Below are 15,482 nucleotides of genomic sequence, written 5' to 3' on the forward strand. Positions count from 1 at the left end.
GGGGGCATATAAGCAGACAATGATAGCTCTTACAATATTCAATGATTACATTTCTCTACAACAGGTTGTAGGCTACATGTACACCATCAAGTCAGAACAGGAGGCGAATTTAAGAGGAGAAAATAGACCAAATTATTAGGGTGAGGCACATGGGCTACTAACAGCTTACTACACAACATAAACTTAGTATTACTTTCTTAGCTACACTATACATACAGTGGGGCAAAAAAGTACTTAGTCAGCCACCAATTGTGCAAGTTCTCCCACTTAAAAAGATGAGAGAGGCCTGTAATTTTCATCATAGGTACACTTCAACTATGACAGACAAAATGAGGAAAAAAAATCTAGAAAATCACATTGTAGGATTTTTAATGAATTTATTTGCAAATTATGGTGGAAAACAAGTTTTTGGTCAATAACAAAAGTTTCTCATTGCTTTGTTATATACCCTTTGTTGGCAATGACAGAGGTCAAACATTTTCTGTAAGTCTTCACAAGGTTTTCACACACTGTTGCTGGTATTTTGGCCCATTCCTCCATGCAGATCTCCTCTAGAGCAGTGATGTTTTGGGGCTGTTGCTGGGCAACACAGACTTTCAACTCCCTCCAAAGATTTTCGATGGGGTTGAGATCTGGAGACTGGCTAGGCCACTCCAGGACCTTGAAATGCTTCTTACGAAGCCACTCCTTCATTGCCCGGGCGGTGTGTTTGGGATCATTGTCATGCTGAAAGACCCAGCCACATTTCATCTTCAATGCCCTTGCTGATGGAAGGAGGTTTTCACTCAAAATCTCACGATACATGGCCCCATTCATTCTTTCCTTTACACGGATCAGTCGTCCTGGTCCCTTTGCAGAAAAACAGTCCCAAAGCATGATGTTTCCACCCCCATGCTTCACAGTAGGTATGGTGTTTTTTGGATGCAACTTAGCATTATTTGTCCTCCAAACACAACGAGTTGAGTTTTTACCAAAAAGTTATATTTTGGTTTCATCTGACCATATGACATTCTCCCAATCTTCTTCTGGATCATCCAAATGCTCTCTAGCAAACTTCAGACGGGCCTGGACATGTACTGGCTTAAGCAGGGGGACACGTCTGGCACTGCAGGATTTGAGTCCCTGGTGGTGTAGTGTGTTACTGATGGTAGGCTTTGTTACTTTGGTCCCAGCTCTCTGCAGGTCATTCACTAGGTTCCCCCGTGTGGTTCTGGGATTTTTGCTCACCGTTCTTGTGATCATTTTGACCCCACGGGGTGAGATCTTGCGTGGAGCCCCAGATCAAGGGAGATTATCAGTGGTCTTGTATGTCTTCCATTTCTTAATAATTGCTCCCACAGTTGATTTCTTCAAACCAAGCTGCTTACCTATTGCAGATTCATTCTTCCCAGCCTGGTGCAGGTCTTCAATTTTGTTTCTGGTGTCCTTTGACAGCTCTTTGGTCTTGGCCATAGTGGAGTTTGTAGGTGACCAAATACTTATTTTCCACCATAATTTGCAAATAAATTCATTAAAAATCCTAACAATGTGATTTTCTGGATTTTTTTTCTCATTTTGTCTGTCATAGTTGAAGTGTACCTATGATGAAAATTACAGGTCTCTCATCTTTGTCAGTGGGAGAACTTGCACAATTGGTGGCTGACTAAATAATTTGTTTGCCCCACTGTATCTCCCTGGCATATTACATCATTTATGCAGCAGCATACAATACATTTTTAGACTCACCTTGTTGTGCTGTGCTCATTTGAACAGGAAGGTGGCCAACGGTGCTTTATGGGCAAATTTAGTCATCAAAGTCTGGCATTCTCTGGATTTATGGTGCTTTCAAGACAATTGGAAAAGAACACCAAAAAAACAAGGTCGAATCACGATGACGTCAATGATCTTCAGGTCGTAGCTCTTAAAAGAGGCCCGAGTTGCAGATTTACAATCCCGAATTGGATGACCGTTTAAAACGTATTTTCCCCAGTCGGAGCTCGTTTTTTTCCCAAGTTTATTTTTTTAACAATGTTTACAAACTGATATTAATGCCAAAATAACATGCAATACAGGCAAGCCAAAACATTTTTTTTTTTTTTTTTGCAAAAATGTGCGGCTCAAAACAACCCCTCCCCCCTTTTGAATGTTGCATACACAGTATAGGACTGAAAATCACCGTATCTAACCCGTGGTAGACCTTGGCAGAAGCTATAGTGTGTGTTCATGTGGGGAAATAGTGTGTAAGCAGGGTTGGAGTGTGTGCCAGCACTGTGGCACTGGACCCAAGTTTGCTTCTAACACTCATTCACGGCAGCGGAGTGTGTGTAACAGTCCCTGGATGTAACAAGTCAGCAGCTACATGAGTGGCGGTGGGAGCAACACAAACTGACAACTATGACTGGCTACAAGACACTCACGCAACACTGCACTAAATTACACACACACACACACACACACACACACACACACACACACACACACACAGAAGTGTGTTTGCACTCATGATGAAAACGCATTGGCTATGGCTTTAAATCAAATCATGTGCCGAATACAACAAGTGCAGACATGAAATGCTTACTTACGAGCCCTTTACCAACAATGCAGTTCAAAAGTAAGAAAATAGTAACACAATAAAATAATGAAGTATTGAGTATCTGTCTTCCCAAGGAAACTAGTTGAAACATATAGGCTAGGCCTACTGTATGGTGAATACATTCTGAAAGATCCACCATGCTGCCTTGTTTACCATATGACCGGGTGGCTCAGATTGGCCTACTGTATGGTGAATACATTCTGAAAGATCCACCATGCTGCCTTGTTTACCATATAACCAGGTGGCTCAGATTGGCCTACTGTATGGTGAATACATTCTGAAAGATCCACCATGCTGCCTTGTTTACCATATGACCGGGTGGCTCAGATTGGCCTACTGTATGGTGAATACATTCTGAAAGATCCACCATGCTGCCTTGTTTACCATATGACCGGGTGGCTCAGATTGGCCTACTGTATGGTGAATACATTCTGAAAGATCCACCATGCTGCCTTGTTTACCATATGACCGGGTGGCTCAGATTGGCCTACTGTTCAACTTGAGAAGGGTGCTCCTCACTCACTTCTGCCTGGTCATCTCTAATAATGTCTTACAAGTACTGTAGAAAACTCTCACGTCCCCCTTCCTGGAGGGGATCCTGCCCCTTATTGGCCACCACACACCTCCATTAAACTTAATCAAAAACCCAATAACGACCACCTGGAAAGAGGCGGGGCATTGCTATAAAAGAGTGAATTCATTTAGCCTCTTTCCACCAAGCAAACCAGTTCAACAGAGTCCAGGCCAGCTAGAGCACCTGGTGTCAAAGGAAAGCCAAGAAGATCATTAAGGACCTCAGCCACCCAAGCCAAGGACTGTTCACCGGCTACCGCCCGACAGACAGTAAAGGTGCATCAGTGCCAAGACCGAGAGACAAAAAAACAACTGTTGAACAGCCAACACTAGCCATGTACCAGGTGACGCACAGTCATTCACACAAAACACACAAGCTATGACGCCGCGGTCCCATGCTATAGAGACATTGAACCACTGGTCACTTCCCGTTTCAGCCTGTAAGTAAATACTGTATCTGACGTAACTCATAATTCTACTATTGCACATTGTATTTTAATTGACTTCATACTGATTGTTGATCATTTACAGAATTTATTACTACTACAGTGCTATTTGAGTTCATCCAATTTGTCCTGTATTTTTATCTAGTCTTTTTTTTGTTGTATTTTGTTCCCTATTACATTTGAATTATTTGACATTTAACTGTTAGTAACATAAGCATCTGACACCCGCTCTAACATCTGCTAAACCGTATAAATAAATAAATAAACTGATTTGATTTTCAAAATGCCCTGTATTACTACAGCATCAGTGACTTCATACTGATTGTTGCATTTAGAATATTTTGTTTGTTTTATCCTAGTAAATTCAGCAGTCATCCATCAAGACACACCGTTTTTTGGGTCATAAAACTATTTTACTAACGACGTATTGCTTGAAATCCAGTCTTTCTAAAGTACAGTAACTTTACAGTTAATGATAATGACATTTCAGATGCACTCAAGGGATGTGGTTTTTATGATTTTTACCAGCCTTTGGTTGTTGGCCCACATCTCCACAGATGTTTCTGGACAACTCCCAATGTGAGTGCCTATCTCGTGAAAAATTAAGCATTTTCACTCAGGAGTTGTCCATTTTAATTTTAGGGATGGGGGTCCAAAATGTGAAAATCCCACAGGGTGGAGGTACAACCACAATCACTACTATTTGATTACAGTATTACCGGTTGCAAAAATCTAATTATCCCCCCAATTTGTTGAAGTACATGACATTGTTGTGTGTTTTAAAACACATTTTTAATAGGGTATGAATAACATGTTTGACAAACACACAGTTGTACTTTATACGACTTGTGAATAGCTGTCACCTTAGCCAGCAGGGGATACGAGGGAGGGGGTTCTGATGGCAGAGTAGAGGGTTGGCAAAGGGTACACTGATCACTGAACCATGTACAGACTGCCAGGAAACAAACTGGCGTACAACACCTGCAGACAACCACCTCCTGTGCCCTGAGTCCAGCATGACAGAACTTGGGGAGGAGGAGGGGGTGGGGCATGCCCACTGGGAAAGACATGCTAAAGGGCAAAACAACTCAAAGTTGTCAAGCACTCCTTCCCCTTACTCTTTCCTCCTCCTCTCTTGCTCTCTAGTCATAGCCAGAGGGTTGTGCGGTCATGGGATATCCTATGACAGCGGTGGGCAACTTTGATTGTGGCGGGGGGGCCACAACAAATCTAAACTCACGAGGGGCTGCAGTTGCTCGCAGGGTGTAGAGAATGTTAGTTTTAAAGCAACTGCTGCAATCCTACATATTTTTGCCATGGGACACAATATTTTGCTATTTTATAACTAATTTCATGCAATTCTACTCATTTCGCTATGGGGCAGATAGGAAAATGAGCTGTTTTACAGCTAATTTCCTGCAGGTCTACACATTCTGCCATAGGGTGGAGGAATGTTTGCATCAAAATTGCATCTTGTGTATTCTAACATGCAACAGTTGAAACCTGACTGAATTCCTAAAAGACATTTATTTTGTGGAAATTGATCCGAGGGCCTTCAAATGGGGTGGGGCTCGTGGGCCACCCGTTGCCCGCTAGTTTCCCACCCCTGTGCAAATTATACTATTGCTGTATCCACATCAACATGAAGGCTGGTCCAGGCCATTTCTTCACCCAGCAGCTGGCGTCTAGCCGTCTACACGGATCATGGTTGTCTTCTCGACCATGTGTTTCATCCATTATCAGCTCGCTATTCACCAGTGTATAAAAACACCTGTTCTTAGGTAGGCCCATGTATCTAGCCGCTACACACAGCAAGGTCATTTCATCCCTATCCATGCTGCACACCAATGTTCCCTCTAAACACGCAGTAGCCCCGAGACTGCTGCGGAGAAATATCAACACACAGAGAGAAGCACGAGATTGAACTTCACTAAACTTTCTAGTGCAATTGTCACCAACCCGATTGGTCAATCTCCAAGGCATTCCTAGTCAATCGCCAAACATTTCTGTAAAAAAACAACGATATAGCCTTGTGTTCCTATTTTTATTATTTGTCTCGGGCTGTTGGCAGTAGGTGCACCTTACTCAGCTGCCCTGCACGCCGGGTAGGCGAACTGTTGCTATTTTTTACTGTGATAATGGTGATCACCCCACCATACCCCTGTCTGCGCATTATGCCCTGAATATATTCTACCATGCCCAGAAATCTGCTCCTTTTATTCTCTGTCCCCAACGCTCTAGGCGACCAGTTTTGATAGCCTTTAGCCGCACGCTCATTCTACTCCTCCTCTGTTCCGCGGGTGATGTGGAGGTAAACCCAGGCCCTGCATGTTCTGCGGGTGATGTGGAGGTAAACCCAGGCCCTGCATGTCCCCAGGCACCCTCTTTTGTTGACTTGTGTGATCGAAAAAGCCTTGGTTTCATGCATGTCAACATCAGAAGCCTCCTCCCTAAGTTTGTTTTACTCACTGCTTTTGCACACTCTGCTAACCCTGATGTCCTTGCCGTGTCTGAATCCTGTCTCAGGAAGGCCACCAAAAATTGTGAGATTTCCATACCCAACTATAACATCTTCCGTCAAGATAGAACTGCCAAAGGGGGAGGAGTTGCAGTCTACTGAAGAGATAGCCTGCAAAGTAATGTCATACTTTCCAGGTCCATACCCAAACAGTTCGAACTACTAATTTTGAAAATGACTCTCTCCAGAAATAAGTCTCTCACTGTTGAGCCTGCTACCGACCCCCCTCAGCTCCCAGCTGTGCCCTGGACACCATTTGTGAATTGATCGCCCCCCATCTAGCTTCAGAGTTTGTTCTGTTAGGTGACCTAAACTGGGATATGCTTAACACCCCGGCAGTCCTACAATCTAAGCTAGATGCCCTCAATCTCACACAAATTATCAAGGAACCCACCAGGTACAACCCTAAATCTGTAAACAAGGGCACCCTCATAGACGTCATCCTGACCAACTGGCCCTCCAAATACACCTCCGCTGTCTTCCAGGATCTCAGCGATCACTGCCTCATTGCCTGTATCCGCTACAGAGCCGAAGTCAAACGACCACCCCTCATCACTGTCAAATGCTCCCTAAAACACTTCTGTGAGCAGGCCTTTCTAATCGACCTGGCCCGGGTATCCTAGGACTTTGACCTCATCCCGTCAGTTGAGGATGCCTGGTCATTCTTTAAAAGTAACTTACTCACCATTTTAGATAAGCATGCTCCGTTCAAAAAATGCAGAACTAAGAACAGATATAGCCCTTGGTTCACTCCAGACCTGACTGCCCTCGACCAGCACAAAAACATCCTGTGGCGGACTGCAAGAGCATCGAATAGTCCCCGCGATATGCTCCCCAATGGTGGAACAAACTCCCTCACGACGCCAGGACAGCGGAGTCAATCACCACCTTCCAACTGTTCAGGCACTCCACTGGACCTGTAAGTCGCCTGAAGAGTCAGGAACCAATACACGCAGTCAGTCAGGAGAGCTAAGGCCAGCTTCTTCAGGCAAAAGTTTCCATCCTGTAGCTCCAACTCCAAAATGTTCTGGGACACTGTGAAGTCCATGGAGTACAAGAGCACCTCCTCCCAGCTGCCCACTGCACTGAGGCTAGGTAACACGGTCACCACCGATAAACCCCCCCCCCGCAGCTACTCGCCCAAGCCTCTCCAGGTTCACCTTTACCCAAATCCAGATAGCAGATGTTCTGAAAGAGCTGCAAAACCTGGACCCGTACAAATCAGCTGTGCTTGACCATCTGGACCCTCTATTTCTGAAACTATCCGCCGCCATTGTCGCAACCCCAATTACCAGCCTGTTCAACCTCTCTTTCATATCGTCTGAGATGCCCAAGGATTGGAAAGCTGCCGCAGTCATCCCCCTCTTCAAAGGGGGAGACACCCTGGACCCAAACTGTTACAGACCTATATCCATCCTGCCCTGCCTATCTAAGGTCTTCAAAAGCCAAGTCAACAAACAGGTCACTGACCATCTCGAATCCCACCGTACCTTCTCCGCTGTGCAATCTGGTTTCCGAGCCGGTCACGGGTGCACCTCAGCCACGCTCAAGGTATTAAACGATATCATAACCGCCATCGATAAAAGACAGTACTGTGCAGCCCTCTTCATCGACCTTGCCAAGGCTTTCAACTCTGTCAATCACCATATTCTTATCGGCAGACTCAGTAGCCTCGGTTTTTCGGATGACTGCCTTGCCTGGTTCACCAATTACTTTGCAGACAGAGTTCAGTATGCCAAATTGGAGGGCATGCTGTCCGGTCCTCTGGCAGTCTCTATGGGGGTGCCACAGGGTTCAATCCTCGGGCCAACTCTTTTCTCTGTATATATCAATGATGTTGCTCTTGCTGCGGGCGATTCCCTGATCCACCTCTACGCAGACGACACCATTCTATATACTTCCGGCATGTCCTTGGAAACTGTGCTATCCAACCTCCAAACGAGCTTCAATGCCATACAACACTCCTTCCGTGGCCTCCAACTGCTCTTAAACGCTAGTAAAACCAAATGCATGCTTTTCAACCGTTCGCTGCCTGCACCCGCACGCCTGACCAGCATCACCACCCTGGATGGTTCCGACCTTGAATATGTGGACATCTATAAGTACCTAGGTGTCTGGCTAGACTGTAAACTCTCCTTCCAGACTCATATCAAACATCTCCAATCGAAAATCAAATCAAGAGTCTGCTTTCTATTTCGCAACAAAGCCTCCTTCACTCACGCCGCGAAACTTACCCTAGTAAAACTGACTATCCTACCGATCCTCGACTTTGGTGATGTCATCTACAAAATTGCTTCCAACACTCTACTCAGCAAACTGGATGCAGTTTATCACAGTGCCATCCGTTTTGTCACTAAAGCACCTTATACCACCCACCACTGCGACTTGTATGCTTTAGTCGGCTGGCCCTCGCTACATATTCGTCGCCAGACCCACTGGCTCCAGGTTATCTACAAGTCCATGCTAGGTAAAGCTCCGCCTTATCTCAGTTCACTGGTCACGATGGCAACACCCATCCGTAGCACGCGTTCCAGCAGGTGTATCTCACTGATCATCCCTAAAGCCAACACCTAATTTGGTCGCCTTTCGTTCCAGTTCTCTGCTGCCTGTGAATGAACGAATTGCAAAAATCGCTGAAGTTGGAGACTTATCTCCCTCACCAACTTCAAACATCTGCTATCTGAGCAGCTAACCGATCGCTGCAGCTGTACATAGTCTATCGGTAAATAGCCCACCCATTTTTACCTACCTCATCCCCATACTGTTTTATTGATTTACTTTTCTGCTCTTTTGCACACCAATATCTCTACCTGCACATGACCAGCTTTTCATTTATCACTCCAGTGTTAATCTGCAAAATTGTAATTATTCACCTACCTCCTCATGCCTTTTGCACACAATGAATATAGACTCCCCTTTTTTTCCTGTGTTATTGACTTGTTAATTGTTTACTCCATGTGTAACTCTGTGTTGTCTGTTCACACTGCTATGCTTCATCTTGGCCAGGTCGCAGTTGCAAATGAGAACTTGTTCTCAACTAGCCTACCTGGTTAAATAAAGGTTAAAAAAAAAAGATTGAAAAAAAAAATCAACTCAACATTAGCCACTTTCAATTCAAAATATTAGCCACTTTCAATTCAACATTTTGTTGTTGGCAGAACACATCGGAGTAGGATTCTATTGCAATCAGACTTGCAGTAGACCAGTAGTGGAAAAGTACTCAATTGTCATACTTGAGTAAAAGTAAAGATACTTTAAATCTTCTTTGGGATAGGGGGCAGCATTTCACTTCTGGATGAATAGCGTGCCCAGAGTAAACTGCCTCCTACTTAGTCCCGGATGCTAATATATGCATATTATTATTAGTATTGGATAGACAACACTCTGAAGTTTATAAAACGGTTTGAATGATGTCTGTGAGTATAACAGAACTCAGGCAAAAACCCGAGAAGAAAATCCAAACAGGAAGTGGGAAATCTGAGGTTTGTAGTTTTTGAACTCCTATCAAATACACAGTGGGATTTAGGTCATTTTGCACTTCCTAAGGCATGGGGTCAACCGTTGTTAGAACGTTGTTTCAGGCTTCTACTGTGAAGTGGGAGCGAATGAGAGCTGTTTTGACTAAGGGGTCTGGCAGCAGCCTCGTTCTCAGTCACGCACAGTTCACATGAGAGGTATCTCTCGTTCCATTGCTTTTCTACAGACAATGGAATTCTCCGGTTGGAACATTATTGAACATTTATGACAAAAACATCCTAAAGATTGATTCTATACTTAGTTTGACAAGTTTCTTCGTCCTGTAATATAACTTTTTGTACTTTTCGTTGTTTACCAAAACTAGCTAACAAAATAAGCTATTTGGACATAAATGATGGACATTATCGAACAAAACCATTTATTGTGGAACTGCGATTCCTGTGAGTGCATTCTGATGAAGATCATCAAAGGTAAGTAAATATTTATAATGCTATTTCTGACTAATGTTGACTGCGCAACATGGCGGATATTTCTTTTGGCTGGTTTGGGCTCATTGGCTGCTGGCGAAGTCTTAGACAAGTTAACAGAAAACGACTCAAGTAAAAGTGAATATTACCCAATAAAATACTACTTGAGTAAAAGTATAAAATTATCTGGTTTTAAATGTACTTAAGTACAGTAGTAGAAAAAGTACTAAATTGTCATACATGAGTAAAAGTACCAAGTAAAAGTAAATGCTATACATCAAATTCCTTATATTAAGCAAACAAGACAGCATGATTTTCATATTATTTTTAATTATAGGGGCACACTCCAACATCATTTACAAACACAGTAGTTGTGTTTCGTGAGTACGCCAGATCAGAGGCAGTAGGGATGACAAAGTGTTATATTGATAGGTGCCATAATGCTGTCCTGCTTGAGCATTCTAAATGTGACTTGTACTTTTGGGTGTCAGGGAAAATGTAAGGAGTAAAAAGTACATTATTTTCTTTAGGAATGTAGTGGAGTAAAAGTTGTCAAAAATATAAATAGTAGAGTACAGATACCCCCCCAAAAAGTAGTACTTAAAAGTATGTTTACTTTAGTACTTTACACCACTGCAGTAGACCTACATGCAATAGACCATTGCCATATATGGATCTTTGCCATTTACTTTGAACTGGACTGTGTTTACAGCATGAGTGGTCATGAGTAGATTAACTTGTTTTGAGATCAAAGTGAGAGTTGCATGTAGCCACATGCACATTTTGTTCATATCCTTTGCTAGTTAGGGAATTATTAGGCCTGTCTATGTAGTAATGGTATGAGAATAATAATGCATTGTATTTTGTTAAGTGGTTACTTGCATCAAACAACAACATTTTCAGTCACCCCCTTGTCTGAAAGACAAGTGGATAAACAGGTTAATGTCAAGCTCTGCATGTTTGTTTTTTTAAGTCTCATGGAATGTAGGCCGACATTGAACACCACACATTGGCTGCAACTGTAGGCTGAGGGCACAGGAGAACACCACACATTGGCTGCAACTGTAGGCTGAATGATAGAACAGCTACTTCCATGTTAGAATGTTATGGGATGCATTTTCTCCTTTGATTTTGATGGCAGGCCACTCTGGTAGGCTTACATTATGAGCAAATAGTCACAGTAGCCTACTTGGCCACTGTTAAAACTGTGTAACTTAGAGTGGGTACAGCCTCAGTGTTCACAGTAAACACGCACTGGAAGTCGCATAGAATTTTCACAATGTTCAAGTTTGCACTCAGCAGACCTGAAATTTGCTCAGTGCCGGGAAAACATTTGAGGGAACATTGCTACACACACACACAACATTGTGAGGTGAATATATATTAATATAATATATATATAATATAATATATATATATATTATATATTCACCTCACAATTCTGGGACCAGGAGAAAACTAAAAATAATTAAATGGTTTTGCCTCGTTAATTTGCTTATTAGTTAATTTTTTTCATTGGAACGTTGCATTGTAAGTCGCTCTGGATAAGAGCGTCTGCTAAATGACTTAAATGTAAATGTTAAATGTTCAAGGTGCCGTTCTGTGCGCTAATTGCCTTCAGAATACATGGTGCACTCACCAACCGCCACACCGCCCAGAAGGGCTAGGCAGGCCTACAGTCCTGTGGGCGACGGAGCGTGTCGACCACAATAGCCGTTATCCATCGGTAATGACACGGTTACATATTCGAGGCGAGTGCAGGGCCCCTCTCTTTCTACAATAGCGTTTGATTTCATTACCCTAGGCTTACAGCTCGGTGGCTGACTGCCACCAAACGAGCCGGTCTGGCAGTTATGCCACCACCAGGCCCATCGCAGCACGAGGTGGTATTCAATCTCAAGGGTGTACTTGAGGATGAATAGCTCATTAGGAGGAGAGGTGATTATAATACTACTACTCTGGAATGAAGAGCTTTGGGATGGAGTCGCCAGACTTAACCTATTGCTAGTTGTTAATAGTAGTTGATGCTATTATACAGTCCTTTGCGGGTGTCACTATCTCCTTAGACAGTCCATTATTGCTCTTGTGCCATTACTGATTCTGTCTCATGCCGTTTATTCATTCACATCTCTCCTCTGTACAGAACCACATGTCCTCTGGAAAACCTCCCTCTGAGGTTGCCTTATTCCTCTGACCGGGAAGCACAGACCAGCCCAACTGGAGACCCGCTCTTTCAGAACCCCTCCGGGGTTAAAGAAGATGAGGCACAAGGGCAGGAGAGTGGCACATGATTCATGATATGCAATCAGCCTTCCTCATTACCAAAGCAAATGCAATTAACTGGCGTGTGAGCAGAAGTTGCAATGTAGCCAAGACCTCCATTCGGAATCAAATATCCCATTACTAACGCAGCGGTGGAGGGGGAGGAGTCAGGAATGAGGTTTGAACCACTAACCCTGTATTGTTACAGTGCGAGGCAGCACACTCTCACCTGTGCCATAGAAGTCCACTCCTCTTAGCAGAGGCCAGTTTCATAGGGAGGCTACACTGTTTGTGGATGCTCCCTCAAGTCGACACCAGCGCCTGGGAAACTTGACACCTTTATTTATTCCCACTCCTCACCAACTGTGGTGGAGTCTGGGAACCTCTGACTCACACAGCGGAGATAAAGCCACAGTCAGCGCTAGTCAGTCTGCATCTCTCAGCTTCAATGGCATGTGGAGACAGCCCCTGTGTGCCCTGGACACACACAGACAACAGCAGGAGAGAGTTCTCTGTGTGCGTGTGCGCGTGTGCGTGTTTTGGGTGGCTATAAAGGGCAGGGAACTACCACGTGACACAAAATGCACTTCACCTGAACTTTGCTTACCCCCATCCATCCAGGTAAGTGATTCTGACAGAGGCACACACTGCAGAGAGACAACAGGCAGTTAGCTGCCCCAGAGAGCAAACACACATCACAGTACTCCACTCAATAGTGAGCTGGGGACTTCAGCTCACTTTTTAAACTGTCTGTGGAAATGGGTTATTTGGTTGCTGAACTGCAGTCAGGTCTCTCTCTCAGACTCTGACCTTGTTTTCCCTTCTCATACTCCGATCTGATTAGCTTTGCCCAGCACACCATGGCCTATGGCCATCATCATTACCTCCACTCTGCTCCCCAAGGAGAAGAGGCCACCAGGCAGGCTGGAGGAGAGACACCCTCACTGGGACACAGTGGCCAGAGAATCCCCTCGATTATTACCAGGGCAGTAGACTAGAGTTAACTGAAGGGAGTGTAGATCGGCATAGATAATTGGCCACATTTGAAACTTTGACACAATCACCCGCAGGGATCAGCATCACTCTTTGTAACTGGTACCTTCTATACTGGGTCTCTCTATACTGCTCTCTCTCACCTCTACTGGTGTGAGACTGAAAATTAATTACTGCAACAGCATCCTAGCATGGCCTGGAACTGTCAGGAATACGCAACATCACCTACAGAAAACGGTCACTCAGTCATACAGGCCAATAGAAATGAAGAGAGAGAGGGGGAGGGTGTTTGTTGGAGAACATCATCCCCCCCCCCCCCCCGTGTTGGTTTCACCGCCCGCAGAGTTCGACAGCTCTTCAACGCTTGGCTGCTCCTTACTGTCTCGCACACACACAGTCTTCAGTACAAACTGCAGTGGGCTAGAACATACAAACTGCAGCTGAACACACACAGAATACTAACACAGGGAGAGAGAGAGGGAGAGCAAGAGCACCGTCGCTTTACCAAACCCATCCAAGTGTCCAATCTGAAACATCAGGATCTGACTCCCAACCCTGCAAGCAGAGCCCTCTGACTCCACTAGAGAATCAAATGCTGACTATAAAACGCAGAAAGAAGCCCTGTGGTATTTGGACATCTCTAACATTCCAGAGGACATTTTTCTGGACAGCTGGGGACATGAGAGAAAGAACTGTCTGATATGGAGAGATTCTCAGCTGTGATTTGAATTTGATACCCAAGTTCAGATAGTTTGTGGACTGGTGAAAGCCAGATTTCACCCTGTTATTCCCTCTGTCTTGTGTCAGAACCATGGAGGGAGGAATCCCCTTTTAAAGTATCTGAACATGGGCCCTGAGAGAAGCCTGTAAATGAAAACATATTTACTCCTGCCGATACTGTTAACCTGCATAATGTTACAGTAGTTGTTCAATCCAACTGTGTGTTACTGGGCTGGATGTTTTATAAATGAGGATTGATCGCAGCAGTGAACTCTGACCTAGTATTGATTCAACAGAGCAGGAAGAGATGTTCAAAGATGCAAAGTTTCAGCTACAGCAATATCCACATGTTCTCTGTGCGAAATCAATATAAAAAATCTTAACCCCCACACGCACCTGCAGGCAGAAGAGTACAAACCTACAAACACTCACTATAGTGACATAACAGGAAAGAGCACTGGGCTAGATGTTACATGAACGTTTATGATTTTCTTAAGTTAAACGAAAACAGTTATAAAAACAAGACAAAGACAAACAAAAGCTCTCCTCCCAGCATCTTGCCCCCTATTACATTTCATCAGAGTGAAAGGAACCCCCCCGTGGGTCAAAGGTCACTGACCCCTAACCATTAACCTTTCACCCCAAACAAGTCTGTCTGTCCGTCCATTAGCACCACAGCCTTGGTTCAGACTAACTGACATATGGCTCTGATTGATGCCATGGCAACCAAGGACATCTGGCCAGTCCTCTCAAGACCATACAAAAGCCAGGCTATAAAGAAACAGGGATTTTGTGTACAATACTTACATTCACTCAGTTACAGAATCACAGACCCAAGGATTGCACTGTACTAGAGGATGAATTTGCTGGTCAGTGATACAGAGTAGGACATCAATCTCTCACACACACACACACACACACACACACACACACACACACACACACACACACACACACACACACACACACACACACACACACACACACACACACACACACACACACACACACACACACACACACACACCCTCTCTGGGGTGGGTGTGGTCCAATTACGGTCTGGGAGGTGAACCGTAAAGTGTGTAAAGTCCTGGTATTATGGTCTCTGTTGGGTCTCCACCCAGTTCAGTTATGGGTCTAGATGGCCCGGTGTTGGTGGGATCAGTAAAGTCTAGTTAGATCTGGTCTGATCTGGACTGAAACAGTTCTTGGTGTGTTTTAAATCCACTTCAGATCAGGCCAGAACTCTGCTGCTACTCCTCCTTCCATCCAGGCCTTCAGCCATGTCCTTTACAGCTCTGAAACAACATGACACAGTGTTAGGACTCAACGTAATGGAAAATACAGCTTGTCAAAATACATGTTGAAATCAACAACCTTTTACTGTATGTTGTATTTTACACCCTGCATCCTTATTCTTCAGCCTCACCATCTTCCAACCCATTGGCCCCCTG

This window comes from Oncorhynchus gorbuscha, linkage group LG14 (assembly GCF_021184085.1).
Source record: "Oncorhynchus gorbuscha isolate QuinsamMale2020 ecotype Even-year linkage group LG14, OgorEven_v1.0, whole genome shotgun sequence".
In the NCBI taxonomy this organism is placed as follows: domain Eukaryota; kingdom Metazoa; phylum Chordata; class Actinopteri; order Salmoniformes; family Salmonidae; genus Oncorhynchus; species Oncorhynchus gorbuscha.